This window comes from Lissotriton helveticus, chromosome 4_1 (genome assembly GCF_964261635.1).
Source record: "Lissotriton helveticus chromosome 4_1, aLisHel1.1, whole genome shotgun sequence".
Taxonomy (NCBI): Eukaryota; Metazoa; Chordata; class Amphibia; order Caudata; family Salamandridae; genus Lissotriton; species Lissotriton helveticus.
The window spans coordinates 79,979,658-79,988,980 of record NC_136063.1 but is presented as its reverse complement, the minus strand read 5'-3'; positions in this window follow the sequence as shown (position 1 = coordinate 79,988,980).

The window sequence follows — 9,323 nt, the reverse complement described above, 5'->3', positions numbered from 1 at the left end:
TCCTAAATGGGAGAAGCGTCGGTTCTTTGCGCAGGTGGTCGGGCAGCTGATTCCAGAGTTGTGGGAGCAGGACGGAGAAGGCACTACCCCCTTTAGATGTGGTGTTGCCTCTAGGGGTGGCCAGGTGGCAGGCCTTAGAGGACCGCAGTGTGCGACCTGGAACATAGTTCTTCAGGTGTTCCTTAATATAGGCCGGGGCTTTGCCATAGATTGCTTTATGGGCAATACAGAGGCCTTTAAACTTCACGCTCTGCTTGATCGTAAGCCAGTGGAGCTTGTACAGCAAAGGGGAGGCATGAGCCTGTCTGGGCAGCCTAAAAGTCAACCTAGCTGCATCGTTAAGTACTACTTGAAGTTAATTGATGAGTTTTTGAGGAAGGCCTATATACAACACGTTTCCGTAATCCAGTCTAGAAACAATTGTGGCTTGCACAATCATTTGTAGGGAAGTAGCGATTTGGTTAGCCATGGAGAGCTCTTGGTCCAATTTAATGCCTAGGCTTTTTACGGCCACGGCTGGAGTGGGAGTAGCGCCCAGCTTCTGCAGCAAAAAACGATCACTCCACGGGTTACCTTTTGTGAGGATGACAAGGACTTCAGATTTCTCAGGGTTATTTTTTTATGAATTTGCGGTCATCCAATTTACAGTAAATCTGAGAATATTTTGTGTCGCTTCCTGGGCATAGGTGGAGTTGTCAATCCGGAAAATGAGCTGGGTGTCGCCTGCATAATTGAAGACACAGCAGTCCATATGGGCCAGGGCTGTTACCAGGGGTTGCAGGTAGATGTTAAAGAGCAGTGGGGATAGTGCAGAGCCCTGGGGGATGCCGCAAGTGAGGGCACCCCTATTCGATAACTGTTCCCCCAACTGAATCCTCTGGGACCGCCCTTTTAGAAAAGATTCTAGCCACCGATATGCCAACCCTTGAAGACCTAAGGCTGTTAAATGGTCCAGAAGCCGGGTAGGTTGACCATATCAAACGCCGCTGATAGGTCTAATAGAATCAGGGCGCTCAGTTGTTTTTTATCAGCCATGGTTCTGAGGTTGTCCAGGACAGCGAGCATCACCAGTTCAGTACTGTGGTGTACTCTAGAGCCCGCTTGTTGCATTTGGAGTAGTTGGTGTTCCTCCAGGAAAAGTGACGTGTTGTTCTATCACTTTCGCTAGGAAGCGAATCTGGGAGATAGGCCTATAGTTCTTAAGGCTGGCGGCGTCAGCTCCTGGTTTCTTTAGGAGGGGAGTTACTCTTGCTTCCTTCAAGTTGGAAGGCAAGTGGCCGGTCACCAAAGAGTTATTCAATAGTGAGAGAAACTGTTTTTCTAGGCCAGGAACCGCCATTCGGAAGATCCTCGGGGAACAGGGGTTGGCAGGGGAACCTAATTTAGTACATTCATTAGTTGCGTCAGTGATGTGTGATCCAATAGAGGGAAGGAAGATAGTTGGTGGCCAGAGGGTGGGGGTACCTGGAGTTGAACTGTAGCGTTTTGGTTGATAATGTCCCTGACTTTTTGCAAGAAATAAGACTGGAAGGTATTACAGTCTAGGGAGGCATCTGTAGTTTTCGCTTCAGCTTTTTGACTAAGTTCCTTCAGTATTTGAAAGTCTCTTTCTGCTTATTTGGAGCTGTGGTGATTCTCGCCTCATAATACTCAGCCTTCCTGCCAATGATAGATTTTTTGTATAGGGTGAGTCGGGATTTATATATTACCAGCTGCTCTGGTTCATAGGCTTTCCGCCATTGCCTCTCGCATGGCGGAGGCTTTGCTTTTGTACCATCAGGGTCTCGTTAAACCAGGGCGCTACCTTACCTTTGTTTCTCGCTCAGATTCTTCTCTCAGTGGCTACTTTATCTATAGCTAGGCGTAGGGTGTTAGTCAGGGCAAGATAATAGCTACTCCCCCTCCCCGGGCAGTTCCTTGTCTGTTTTGCCAGAGAGCATCGAAGTTCCCTGGAAGTGCGGTGATAATATCTGGGATGGAGGTATCCCCTAACCAGTTTTCAGTGAGAGCTAAAATGTCCAACTCTTCATCCTGGAGGAGTGAGAACATTTCTAGGTGGTGTTTCTGTAAGGATCGGATGTTTAGGACTGCCACTTTCAGGCCGGGTGGGTTACTGAGCATGGTGCTGATATTGGGGGGTGGGTCCGGAGTTTTGGTGTGGATACCCCTCAACATGTTCTCAGCTCTCAAGTTGTCTACCACTCTTTCACTAAGGGCGTGACTGCCTGAAGCAAGAGTGTACAAGTCTGCCTCGGAATAGGTCCGGATTTGACATGGGGTTCTGGCACCAGGCCCCGATCGGCCGCAGACGGGCTTACCTTTGGTGCCCCCGCTGTGCTTTGAGGCAGGCATCCTCTTTTTATGGAAGAGGCATCCAGCTAGAGCGCTGACCTCCGCCGCGTCCTTGCTTGAAATGTGCTAAAGGTACTTCCTGTAAGCGTTCCCTCCACACAAACGGAAGATTCTGCGGTGGACCAGGGAACACGCAAGTCAGGCTATAACACAGTTAAGATGGTGCAATTGCAATTGTGGCAGTGATTAAAAAGGACTTCAGTCCAAGAGGTGAACAATGTCTTAAATCAAAGTATGTGATTTAAAAAGCACAACAGCTGAAATACAATAGCTCAGAAGCCCTTCACCAGGCGCTTCCGTAGTTTGCAGTGCTAACCACACTGGATGTCTGGAATTAAATGCCTCTAGCACGTCCGCTGCTCGTTGAGGCAGGCATCGTCTTTTTGTTGTGGACACATGAAGGAAGAAATTGATAGAATCTTTGTTGTTGTTAAGGAAGATCCTATTCCGTTCTACTGTGAAGTGGCCTCTGTCCTTTTGATAAGATCCTGGCATATCGCAGCAGATGTTACTGTGGTAAATGGAGCCCATCATATGGTCACTGAGAAATGCTGAAATTGTTTTATTGACATATCTCCTAGATGGTAAACATCCTTTACAACGAAACTTTTTCCCCGCAGTACCTTTACAACGCAGGAATTACAATGCAAGTTGTTACAACGACTTGAGCTGGAGGGCGCTGTAGGATAGGGAATAGTTTAATTTACTATCACAAACCTTCCCTACTATCCACGGGGACTGGAGTTGGAATAGTAAATTAAACTATTCCACTATCCAGCGCCCCCCAACGCAAGTCGTCTTAACGACTTGCGTTGTAAAACATGCGTTGTAAAGGCATGCATGGAAAAAGCATGCGTTGTAACGACATACATCCCTCCTAGATATCTCAAGCTTGCAACAAATTTTAGATGATCACTATCACTCCTACCTTTGACATACGTTGAAATATATATAAGTAGTGTGAGGAAAGAGAACCGCCAATGGTGCCAATGTCCTCTTTATTTGGATTTCAGGTCTAAGCCCTGTGATCGTGCCCAGATCCTTGCCACCGGGTGCACAATCATGAGGTCTGGGTGCTTGGATGCCACTTCATACCTCTATGGCCAGGCCAAGTGATGCCCACTTGAGGAAATACAAGATATTTTTCAATGTCCAATTCTTAGTATGCTCTACTGCACAAAATAAAAAGCTTTTTCTTACAATCCACACTCTCACCATGGTGCTGAAATGGAGGAACTGAATGGAGGAGGAGTCAGAATCAGAATGAGAAATTTCAAGAGCGAGCGCGGAGAGTGAAGAGAAATAGGAAAAAAACAGCAAAGCATGTGGTTGGCTGAAGCTTTACTTCTATACAGTAGGTTAGGTAGTCATTTGTAATCTTTATTCGGTTCTTAAAAAGACACCATAAAAGCACAAGTACAAAGTACACACAAATGTTTTTTATTTTTTTTTAAAACGTCAATTAATTTTTCATAGAGAAATATGAATGTTAAAATTATCTGACACTCTAAAAAGACCAGGGGATTATAAATATAAATGTTCAAGGGGACAAATGATGTTAGGGGCCAGTTTCTCTAGTATTCCTCAGTCTTATTGCCATTCGGATAAAGTTTGTGGTGCAAAAAAGGGTGTAAGCATCCTCCGCTTCCTGTAAGAACCTCAAGGCCAATCTTGCATGTTTAAACTTTAGGTCTTTCAAAATCCCCACCAGGAACTTGCGTCTTGGCATAGTATAAAAAGGGCACAGTAAAACAAAGTGAAGGGTATCCTGCGGAGACAATGTTAGGTAGTCAATAACTGCTATCTGAATTGTTTACTCTCACTGGTAGAAAAAAACTGCTTTTTGTTCTGTTGATTGTAATAGGTTAGTATATGTTCCCTGTACATAGTGCCTTCCAATGACACTGTTTAATGGACTTCCGGAGAAGCCTAAACTTTAGGAACTTTTCACCTGGAGCTTGGTTGTAAGGACTTTCCAACTGGTTGCCATGGAAATTGGGCTTGTAAAGAGGTCTATGGGGAAAGGGTGCAACACAGAGTGCAGACTTATATTGGAATTAAAACAAGCATACCAATGGCATTGATTTTTTAAGTGGATGGGAGAGAATAGATAACAATTACATATCTCTCCCTTTCCCTAAGTGTTGTACTGACTGTAACCGTGGTTGCCGGATTCGGTGCTCCATCGTCAAGTTACAAGGGGGTGATGAGTGCCGCGATGGCTCCACGTATCCTGAAATGTGAGCTTCACCTATTGAAGCTTGCAGGTGGGAAGTTCCTGGTAGTTCCGCGATATCAGCACAGTGTGACAGGGAGGTTAAAAGTTTTTTTTAAATGCTGCTTTATGATTGACTGAAATACATATAACCCATGAATATCCTTTCTCTCTTGAGATTATCTCTGGGTGGTGATTAGGTGAAAATTCTTTCCTTTCTGGTTTCCAGAAGTGTGTTAATTAGAGTCTGGTACAAATCACTTAATTCAATTATATTTAATCCACAGCTTCATTTTTCAGGTATTTGAAATGAGCATATATATTTAACACTTTTGTTATTGTGTGTATAGTTTTGTACTCTGTGAAATGCGTTGTATTGTATGTGGACTGAATTATTTTATGCAATGGATAATTACAGGAAAAAAACAATTGATCAGTGTAGTTATGCATTTTCTGTGAATTTATAACTAGTTTTACATTTAGGATATTATGTAACATTTTTAAAGGTATTGATTGCAATTCTGTTGACCTATACATGCGCTTATGGCCTAGGATGACGTCCACACCACAATGGGGAAGTACTGAGCCCAGGTAAGTGGTGTCTCCTAACTGCTATGGTTTACAATTGCGCAGTAGCAGCCGGCATGGCTCGTGGGTGGGAAGGGCTGTCACGGGGGTGGGAGGTTCATAATTAATATAAAATAAAAAATTCTGTCAGGAACAGGAAGCAGGCGGCGAGACTTAGTCCCGATAGCTAATCCCAATGCTGCATGCAGTGTTGTGGTTTTTCTGGAGCCCCGTGACACTGCGTTCAGCCTGGGACCGCCCCTGTTCTCCACGCTGGCTGCAATGCAGCCTGCATGGAGAAGGGCAAAGTGCGCATGACTTGTTTGGGTGCCCTGAGAGGGCGGACCAAACAGTCTTTGTGCACTCAGGAGTGGGCAAACCACTCCTCCCCTGCCCTGCTCAGAGAGCAGAGCGGCCCTGCCCACCCATCCCGCAAAGAAAACAAAAAATTACAATAACTAAAAGTTATTACCATTTTTTGTTTTGGCATCTCACACTTCGAGAGAGCTGTGGAGCGCCGCTCCTCCGCCCCGTTATTATGTTATAAGATGTACAGTAAATAAAATAAAGCCTGCTCTTCTTTCCTTAATGCCTACAAGTTGCCATGGACTCTTTCTCCTCCTGTTAGGTGTCTTGTGAAAGATGTTATTCTAAGCTCAAACACATCTTGTACTGGCTGCATAATGCTCTCTCTCAGGCATGCTTGGAAGCGTTAATGCTCATGGCAGTTGAAAAAGATGCATTGATGTGACTAAGCAAGCCAGACTAAAACAACAGAGAAACTCCTCCTCCAAATCATAGTTCAATACACATCTCAACAATGAGAGGCGCGCACTTAGATCGACTGAACGCATTTGGAGGCAAAACCCTTCCCCCTTTAATCTCTCTATCCTCGGATCTGCTCGGTCCAACTATAAAAAACACATCCTCTTTGCGAAGACTTCCTTCACCGCTCACAACTCGACCCGGCCAAAAACAGACTCTTCAGCATTGTTAAAAACCAAACATCCTCTGCACACCCAAGGTGATTGCCACCACTGAGAGATGCAAAGAAATTGCCAACTACTTCTTAGAATTATCCGTAATTGATCAATCCTTTGCCCTAACCCGCCTCCCTCTTAATCTATTTCATTCCCTGGACATTCTCCCCAACTCTCCTTCACTCTCCACGCTTCCTCATGACTCCTCATCGCTCCCTCCTATCGTCCCTATTCTTGAACCCGTCCCCATCATACTTGAGCAAAAAAATAATGCTTCCTGGCACGACTTCCAACCAGTAACTGAACTTGATGTCCTTATCGTCATTTCCAGACTTAAACCATCATCTCACACCAAAGACCCTCTCCCTTCCAACCTTGTCCAAGATCTAAAACATATCATTGCCCCCTATTGGACCTCTATCATCAACTCCTCCTTTAACTCGAGTCGTGTCCCTGCTTCCCTCCAAGGGGGACAGATCACTCCCATCCTCAAAAATCCTGCTGGTAACCATAATGACCTAAATAACCATCGTCCTATCTCTAACCTTCCTCTTCTCTCAAAAGCCCTTGAAAATGCACCCTGCTCCAACTAGATAGACACATTGATTAATTTAATCTTTTAGACTCTTTCCAATCAGGCTTCAGAAAGGGCTGTAGTACAGAAACGGCAATGCTAAACATAATTGATGACATCTATCACGCACTCGACAAAGGCAAATTCTCCCTTCTCATGCTCCTTGATCTCTCTGCTCCTTTCGACACTGTCAACCACTCTACTCAACACTCCAAAAGATCGTTTTGGCCTCAACGGTGCAGTCCTCAAATGGTTCACCTCTTACTTCCAACACAGAACCCAGCAAATTAAAATCCGTGACTGCCTTTCCAAATCTTTGCCCGTCTCCCTAACAAGCGGGAATCAATTACCACCTATAGGCCGATGACACCCAACCTTACTATAAGATTCAATCCCGCTCGGATGTTCTTCACCTCAATGATGCCTTGACTAAGATTTAATCCTGGTTTAAGACCGAAATCATTCTTTTCTCCCCTAAGAATAACTCGCTCCCCATTCTTTCATGGACCTCTGACCTTACTGCCCTCAACTGCTCTCTCACTATATCAAACTCAGTTAAATCCCTCTGTTTTAACATTGACCAGAACCTTACCCTTATCCCCCACATAAAAAAAATGTGTCCAAAAGTGCTCTCTTCACACTCCAACACCTCAAGAAAATAAAACTCTTCATTCCTGCAGACGACTTTAAATTAGTTGTTCAATCGCTGGTCTTGTCAAAAATTGACTATGGTAACGCCATCCTCTTTGGAACTCCTAAAGCCCACCTACCCCCAATCAAATCTGTTCTGAACCTAGCTGCTAGGCTCATTGCCGACCTCAAAAGGTTTGATCACATCTCCCCTACACTTAAAGCCCTCAATTGGCTTCCCGTTGAAGGTAGAGCATCCTACAAGACAGCTTGCATTACGCACAAAGCCCTGTATCAACACTCCCCGCCGTACCTCTCAGATAAAACTCCACAAAGCTGGCTGCTCTAGATCATTGAGGAGTTCCAACACCCTCGCTCTTGTCCCTCCTCTGTTAAACAAGAAAAACACACAATCCCGCTCCTTTTCCGGGAACGCACCTAACATCTGGAACTCCCTCCCTAAAGATCTTTGTTTCAACCCCTCTTACATCAGCTTCAAAAAAGACCTTGCACTTCTCCTGCTCAACAAATACTGGGGTCCTTAATCCCTTCCCTGAGCACTCATAACACCGACCTCCTACTGTGAGCCCCTTCTTCTCCATCCTTTCGCTCCCACGCTAGACTAATCGCCCTGGACTTGTTGTAGCCCATTGCAATACATGTAACTTGATCGTGTAGAACTGGAGTTGTTTTTAATGTCCGGATGGGTTTTGAGGACTACCTCATTGTAATTCTGTTACATTACTATTTATTATCCATGTATAGCGGTATGATATTACCTTTAACCTACCTCCTCCCTAGCCTCTCCCCATTCCTGTACCCGACATTCCTCTTTTCCATCCTTTCCCTCCCTCATTAGCCTAATTCTCTCAGAATTTGCTGTAGCCCATAGCAACTTTTATAATTTGATTGTGTAATATTTATGCTGCCTTCCTACTGTTTGTTTTGGTTTTGTGTATACTACCTCAATGTAATATTTTGCCTTATTTGTGATTAATACCTGTGTAAAGCGCTTTGATACCCTCGGGTCCAGCCAGCGCTATATAAAACCGTTTAAAATAAATAAGCAATGACACAATCACTGATCATTTTGCTGGCAAAAGCAAATTGCTGCAAGGGGTGTTCATACTTTAAAATGTGAACTCCAGCTGCCACATTTCTGAAGATAATGTTTTTTTCTATTTGACGCTTGAATGTAAGAGTCAGAACATGAAAAACATTTGACTTTTGCACATTGTTGTGAACATTTTGGGGCATATTTACAACTATGTTGCACAATGCACTGAAGTATCCAATGTTGTTTCCCTGTGTTGGCACTCTTTGAGTCTGCCTCGCATTGCATCATAGTGCAAGGTCGTGGGTGTTATGTCTAGCATAGGAATGTTAATCCATTATATAATCCTAATCTAAGACTAACTTTAAAACTTTTTCTACACTGGATTTCTATTGTACAATATGGCACACATGTGCATTCTTGGAAAAGCTAAAATAAATAAAAACATTCTCCTTTTATAATGCTGTCTCAAGGAGGCGTCAGTTTTTGGCACAGAGCCCGGTCTACCTTCGTCAGTAGATATGGCTTTGCGTCACAACTCGTAGGTGGCTGTTTAGGAACGGCCATGTCCCACCAATGAAACGTCCCCTCGACACAAAGCAATGCAAAGCATCTTGAAGTACTGTGTGCATTTCTTTTTGACAGGTTTCCAGCATAAACAAGATTTGCATTGGAAAATAAAAAGATCATCATGAATTTGTTTATGAAGGTGTACATCACTTTTTGTGACGTGCATGGGTACAGCGTCTTGATAAATTGACCTCAATGTTCTTTAAATGTAACACTTGTTTGAGGTTAAGAAAGTTTTAAATAATGATGTTTACAGTATTTCATATCAGGGAAAATGATGCAAGCGATATTAACTGTTTAAAATGTGAAAATGCCCACATTCATCATGTCCACTGTTTCCCTATTAAAAGACGCCTTATTTTAGCACTGATACAAAACTCA